The following is a 6,953-nucleotide window of genomic DNA, read 5'->3' on the forward strand; positions in this document are numbered from 1 at the left end:
AAACCTTATTGTTACTCTCTAATCATTGTATCTGTAATGTCCCTTTTTTCTAAGACATTATAATTAAGTGTTGTCGGCTCACTTCACCTAGGTCTCAGAGGCAAGAAGGTTCTTTACGGAGTTTTATTCAAGATTTGACCTAGACATTTCCAATTTCAGACCCATCAGAGCAATTTTGGCAGGTTGACTGGATGCTTACTACTTTTAGTAAGTAAATAGAGCTCGGTATTCTTGATATCTCAATGTTGGTTTGGAAGCGTCTCGTTGAGAGCTTTCTAACGAGCTATTGCACATGCTTATCTGAGTTCGTTTGGTCAGTTATTTTAATGCCTGGTGATTATATAGTTTACTGGCTAAGCGACTTTTAAAGTTCATTTAACTTGTCACTTTATTTTAAAAAGGTACTATGTTCACTTAAGTGACTAAAGGATAAAAAGGTGTTTTATCCCACATTGCTTAAAAGAGTGTGCATCACATTGGGAAAAGTGATAAAGGTACATCAGACTTCACATAGGAGGATATGAAGAATATAATATTTAAAACAAATATCAATCTGAAGTTGAAAACAGTTGTTGGTTATCTCTTCGAGGATGCAAACCCTTGAAGAAGCTTTGGAGGTTGGACGCAAACCTAGCCTTCTTACAAGTTTTATCTACATTTCTCAATCTAACTGTTTTTACTATTTGTAAGATTGGATCAATTGGTTATTTGCATGTTATTGTATTGTTGTTGTATAATACAGTAACACATTTGATGGTTATCTGAGTTAACTTTTGGTTTTAATATGTACTTCTGAATATTGGAGGAAATAAATACACTCTTTCTAGATTTTCTTGTATGCTTATCTGTTGGTTATGAGCGATTAATGTTCTGGAATTTAAATTAAATATTGGTTTACTATTCGGATTTGAATATGCACTTAAATATCAAGGTTTTGGGGAAAATATCAGTAAAGGGATATTACAGTGGTATCAGAGCCAACAATCCTGCCATCCTGCGGAATTTTTTCAACACAAGATTTTATAAACTAAATACTCTAATATTCTGGTTGCTTTAACATGGTTGGGCAAATTCAAGGATGAATTCCCCTTGGGCAGTGTATGGGAGACGGGATGTAGCCCCAGCTCTAATCATTTTGGAGAATGAATTTTATGAATTTGGCAAGAAATATTGAGCTTAAACTACAGGGGGTTTTTGAATAATAAAACCATGTTACCAGTCTGAACGTGAGTTTGCTGGAAGGGTGATTCACGTGGAAGGCCAAGGTAAACCTTTTATTTTTTCCAAAACTTCATAGCATTTCTACAGAAAAGGAAAGACATTGTTTGTGAAGGAAAGAATAGTTTGTTTGCATCCTCCTTGGTCATTGGTTAGTCTACATACATGATAAGAAGTAGGAGTTCAAATGCCAAAATGGACAAACAAGAAACTCTAACCTACAAGTAACAAGTCACGTTCGCAAGTTTATGCTGAGCCCATTTTCGCATCAGAGATACACTGAAGGGTTGTGTGCTCGTTTTGGGAGTGATTTTGTGCTTGCACGTAGTCTAAAGACTAGGTACCATTCCTAAGACAGCGACATCTTGCAGAGCGGAATGACGTGCTTAATACCACCATGGCACAGTAAAACGCAGGTGGCATTTCGTGCAACCCGACTAGTATCGACTCCAACTCACAGCAAACAAGGAAAATGGGCACGTTGAATTTGTTACAGGGCAGCCACATAACGCGACATAGGGCTGGAAACGTCAAGCAAGGAAACACAGCAACAAAGGAAAGGAAAAAAAATGGAGTGCAGTCCGAGTGGCGTCATTTCCCATTACCTGCGTGTGGAAATCCATTCATATTACTTGTGTGCAGGACACATTCTCTCTGCTCGGGTGTCATTCTCATTACCACTTCCAGGCTCGGACAGTCAGTGTGAATGCAAATGTCGTAATGCCTCAAAATCCAAGTGGTCGACAATAGGTTATTGGTGAGGTTATAATTGGTGGCACACTGCAACTAGCTGCATTGTGCGAGTTGAGCCTTCGAATTGCTAGGAGTTTCAATGATGCTATAAACAAGTTTTCTGATGCTGGATGGTTGTCTACTGCTAGCGATGAGATGGTTGATGTTAGTATTGTGCTTAATTCATCTTTGAGCCCTAGACTGGCTAGTCTTGAAAGCATACTCTCTAATAAGTTATATTCTGATGATGGTGTTCTATGTGCAAAGGCTTCAATGCTTTTATAGAATGTTCCTCCTGCAGTATTGATACATTTTCGTCGGGAACATCGATCAAAATGGGTAGATTGGATGGATTGTGATCTTGATACGGGTTGTTCAAACACTTGGAAAACTCATGTATATGGTGCCTCAGTAGCTGGAGCTGAAGTTGGAAGATGATAGGTACCGATGCCTCTAGCTCATTCTGCAGAGCGTGAAGAGATATATTCGAGTCTATTACTACTCACCTTCATTTACATTGTTTACACCAACAGACCTTAACAATGATGTGAGTTTGAGTTTAATAAAAACTTTTGTCGGGTGTGAGGAAGTAATACGAAATAACAGTTGGTATACACGAAGATATTCTTTAAAATATTAAGATTACTCATTGAATTCTAGTCTGCAAAATCGATGTCCATGAATGTTTCAAATTCTAAACACAAGGAGAGCTTAATGTTTCACCATACATTGGACTGAATTTTAAACTTGGCCTGTTAAACTCAAACTGAACCTTTGTATTGGACTATGTACCTGTTTATGTCATAAACTAGGCTTTCCTATAAAATTTTAACATGTGATTTGGAATTGTTATGAACTTGGGTAAATGAAGCATGTGATGTAACGTATGATGACTGTTTGACGTAAATCTCCAGTTACAGATTTCAGAACTCTACTATTGAATGTAGTCAAGATTATTATAGTGGTATCTCATATAATAGTTGGAAGACCAAAATTAGCTAGATTGTACAGACAAGAGGCCTAGGTAGCATTGCTCTAGGAATAGTTTATGCAAATTTACAGCCTTAGAAGGAAGATAGCAGAGATTTGTAGCAAATCAGAAATTTAGGAAGTCTAAGACTGCTAAGACCAAGCATTGGTCTTAATAAGAAGTCAAAGGTCCCAACACATCAGACTTCAGAATCTTAAGAGAGGAGCTATGGGAAAGATGCACAGTCTAGGAAAAGATCTTATTAAAGTACATAAGCAATTAGCCCAAAATTTCCAATCCGATATGAGGACTGAAATAATGAGCATATGTGGTGAGTACAACAAATTGCCTCCTCAAATTCAAAAAAAAATTCCTTTCATGGATTATATGGACTTTCAACTAGAGCTGCAAAACAAGACGGATATGATGAGAAACAAATATCATCCATTGGCTCAAGATCTCCTTGCAGAAGACAGTTACAGAAATTTGCATAGAGCCTTTATCGATCAACTGGATAGTAGCACTAGTAATGGCTCAGGTATACTAACAAGTAATGGGGAGACAGAAATATCTTATGGAGTTGTTTACACTAATCCTTCTGATGAGCATGTTGATGGCCCAAATAGAAGATTTGACCAACCTGCCAACATTGGCAACTCCTCGTCCTATTTAGACATGGAAAACTCCAGCATCTTATTTGGCGACATGAAAATTAGCTTGGATAAATTTTATAGTGATAATAGGCTAGAAATTATGTCACATTTTGAGGAGCAAATGGACTGCAATGTTGGTAGAATGGATGATATGGCACGCGTTGAGTTAGAGGACACATCTGAAAATGTTGTTCCCCTAGGTGATGAAAAATCAAAAAATTCTAAGGAGAGCAACCCACTTGTGCTTGAAGGAGATGGTCAAAAACCATTATCACACCTTGACTTATTGGATATGCTTTTGGTTAAAGAGGACAAGATTGTTCAAGTGTTGACAAGAATGGATGATTCTTCCAAATTGGTTGAGGATCTCATGCGAAAGGTTGTGATAGAAGAGAGACATGGTAGTGTATGTGATGTCACAAGTCCTCTTTTACATACTATTTTTGAAACTTTGAAAATGATAAAATGAGTACTTGCAACTATTAATGGATAGAGATCTAGCAATAAAATTTGGAAGGGACAAGGAGAGTGAGGTAGATGAGTTATGTCTTCAATTGAGCTTAACACATTATTTCATCCACAAAGCTGAAAATCAAACAAGTGGGGCAGCCACTTATGAAGAAGATGACAGTGGCTCAAGGGCACAAGAAATCACGCAAATCATTGAAAGAATTCATAAAGTGGGTAGACGTGAAGGCAAGCAATGTAATTCAATCACGTATTTCCCGTTTGAGACTTTCTATGGTGAGAAAAATTGTATGGATCAACAAATTGATAAGTCTGAAAATTCTAATTTTTATGACAACAGCTGTACATTTTCATAGGACATGGTTAGTGATACAACAAGTGAGAATAATTCAAAGATTTCAGCTAATGTTGAACCATCCTTTTATGAAGACTTTGACATAAGCGAGAGTACTTATGGTGGAGTAGAAAGTTCAGATTTATCCTTAGCATGCTCTGAGGGAATCTTCAACTTGCCCAGAGTTTTATCACCTAGCTCTTATGAGATGGCCACGGCCTACTTGTTTATTTGTGATTTTTCTTGTTGGTATATTTCCCCTATCAGTGATTTGTTTGTTTATGTTGGTAATATATTCGTTGACTCTATTTGGCCTTCCAGGGTCAATGAGTTATTTGCAGGTGAGTGGAGAGATTACACATTACCCTACTTTCCACATAAAGTGTCTACATTTTTTATTCAACAAGGTATAGAAGGCAGTGTTAGCACTCATGATGTTGGTGATTTACCAACCACTCTTTCAATTACCTAGGATCATATTGTCTGAGAAGTCGGGGATCCAAGTGTTAATAGTATCTTACATCTGGCAGATTATGTTGTGTTGCTACACAGACACATGATTATGATCTGTGTGTTCCATCTTTCTGACATATCAGAGTTCCAGAGATTAGGACTACTCTTTCACCAGAGTGATATGGCGATGGAGTCGAATTGGCCGGATCTATCATTGACATTGGAACATAAATTACAGGAGTGGTATAGTGGTACAGTGGTGCAGCTATTACAGGAACTGGTCAGTGGTATCTCAAATAGCGCACGAGTCCTCACTTGGGATCCAAGTGGAGCATCCCTAGGTATTGCCTTTGGTCGAGGAGCAAGATGGAGAGTTTGGTTGCTATCTTCTTGGGGTGGATATGGGTATATTGATGGGCCCCCATCTTCACTTGACACTAGGGACTCGTAGGGTCACTCATGGAGTGAGGTTTTCATCCTGACTGAGTGTATTGGCACACAAGGCAACAGCACATGGCAATTGGTGTCCCTTTATAGTTAGACGGGAGATCCTAGCATTCAGTTATTTGGCACAATGATTCCTATTGTACTATTTCACCATCCTGAATTTGGAAAGATGCATGTCAAGGTACATCGACTGAGTAGAACCTCATTCTCAAGGCGAGTATGGGATCCTGGCATTTGATTTGTACAAGTATGAGCGGATTGCTTGAGAGCAAGTAATCTTTGAGAAGGGAGGTCTTGTAATGTCCCCTTTTTCTGGGACATTATAATTCAGTGTTGTCGGCTCACTTCGCCTAGGTCTCGGAGACGAGAAGGTTCTTTACAAGGTTTTGTTCGAGATTTGACCTAGACATTTCCACTTTCAAACCCATCAGAGCAATTTTGGCAGGTTGTCTAAATGTTTACTATTTTTAATAAGCAAACAAAGCTCAATATTCTTGATGTCTCAGTGTTGGTTTAGAAGCATCTCGTCAAGAGATTTCCAACGAGCTATTGCACATGCTTATCCGAGTTCGTTTGGTCAATTATTTTAATGCCTAACGATTATATGATTTACTAGCTAAACGACTTTTAAAGTTCATTTAACTTGTCACTTTATTTTAAAAAGGTATGTTCACTTAAGTGACTAAAAGACAAAAAAGTGTTTTATTCCACATTGCTTAAAAGAGCATGCATCACATTGAGAAAAGTGATAAAAGTACATCAAACTTCACATGGGAGGATATGAAGAATATAATATTTAAAACAAATATTAATCTGACGCTAGAAACAGTTGTTGGTTATCTCTTCGAGGACGCAAACCCTTGAAGAAGCTTTGGAGGTTGGACGCAAACCTAGCCCTCTTACAAATTTTATCTACATTTGTCAATTTGATTATTTTTACTGTTTGTAAGATTGGATCATTTGGTATTTGCATGTTATTGTATTGTTGTATAATACATTAACGCATTTGATGATTATTTGAGTTAACTCTTAGTTTTAATATGTACTTCTGAATATTAGAGGAAATAAATACACTTTTTTCTAAAAAATTTCGTATGCTTATCTGCTGGTTATGAACGATTAATGTTCTGAAATTTAGATTAAATATTGGTTTATTGTTTGAGCTTAAATCTGCACTTAAATATCAAGGGTTTGGAAAAAATATCCGTAAAAGGATATTACAGTATCAGTCTAGGGTAAATCATTTGGATTAAGGTTGACCTAATAGTCATTTGTAAATCCTTTAACCGAGTGACATTCCAAGTGAATGATCTACTAACAGAGTGATTGAAATCCTTTAACTATGTCATATTTAACAGTGTGCATTGTAACCTTTAACAGGGTTGGTCTTTCACAAGGCATCACTTCAGAAGAGTGAGAATGAATAGCATGTTACTGGTGGTTTTTATCAAATTGGGTTTCAACGTTAAATCATTGTGTCAAATGTATTATTAAATCTGTTATGTTGCACGTTTACATTTTTGCAAATTGATTTAACAATAACCTACAAGTTTGATTGGTTGCATAATCTAATGGATGCATGCATGATGAAAATGTTTTATGGATATGGGTTCACTACACTTTAACAATAATAAGCTAATATAAGCTAATAAATATGTAACAAAAATAGAAGTTGCGT

This window comes from Cupressus sempervirens, chromosome 2 (genome assembly GCF_028749045.1).
Source record: "Cupressus sempervirens isolate cs-2001-9-10 chromosome 2, ASM2874904v1, whole genome shotgun sequence".
NCBI lineage: Eukaryota > Viridiplantae > Streptophyta > Pinopsida > Cupressales > Cupressaceae > Cupressus > Cupressus sempervirens.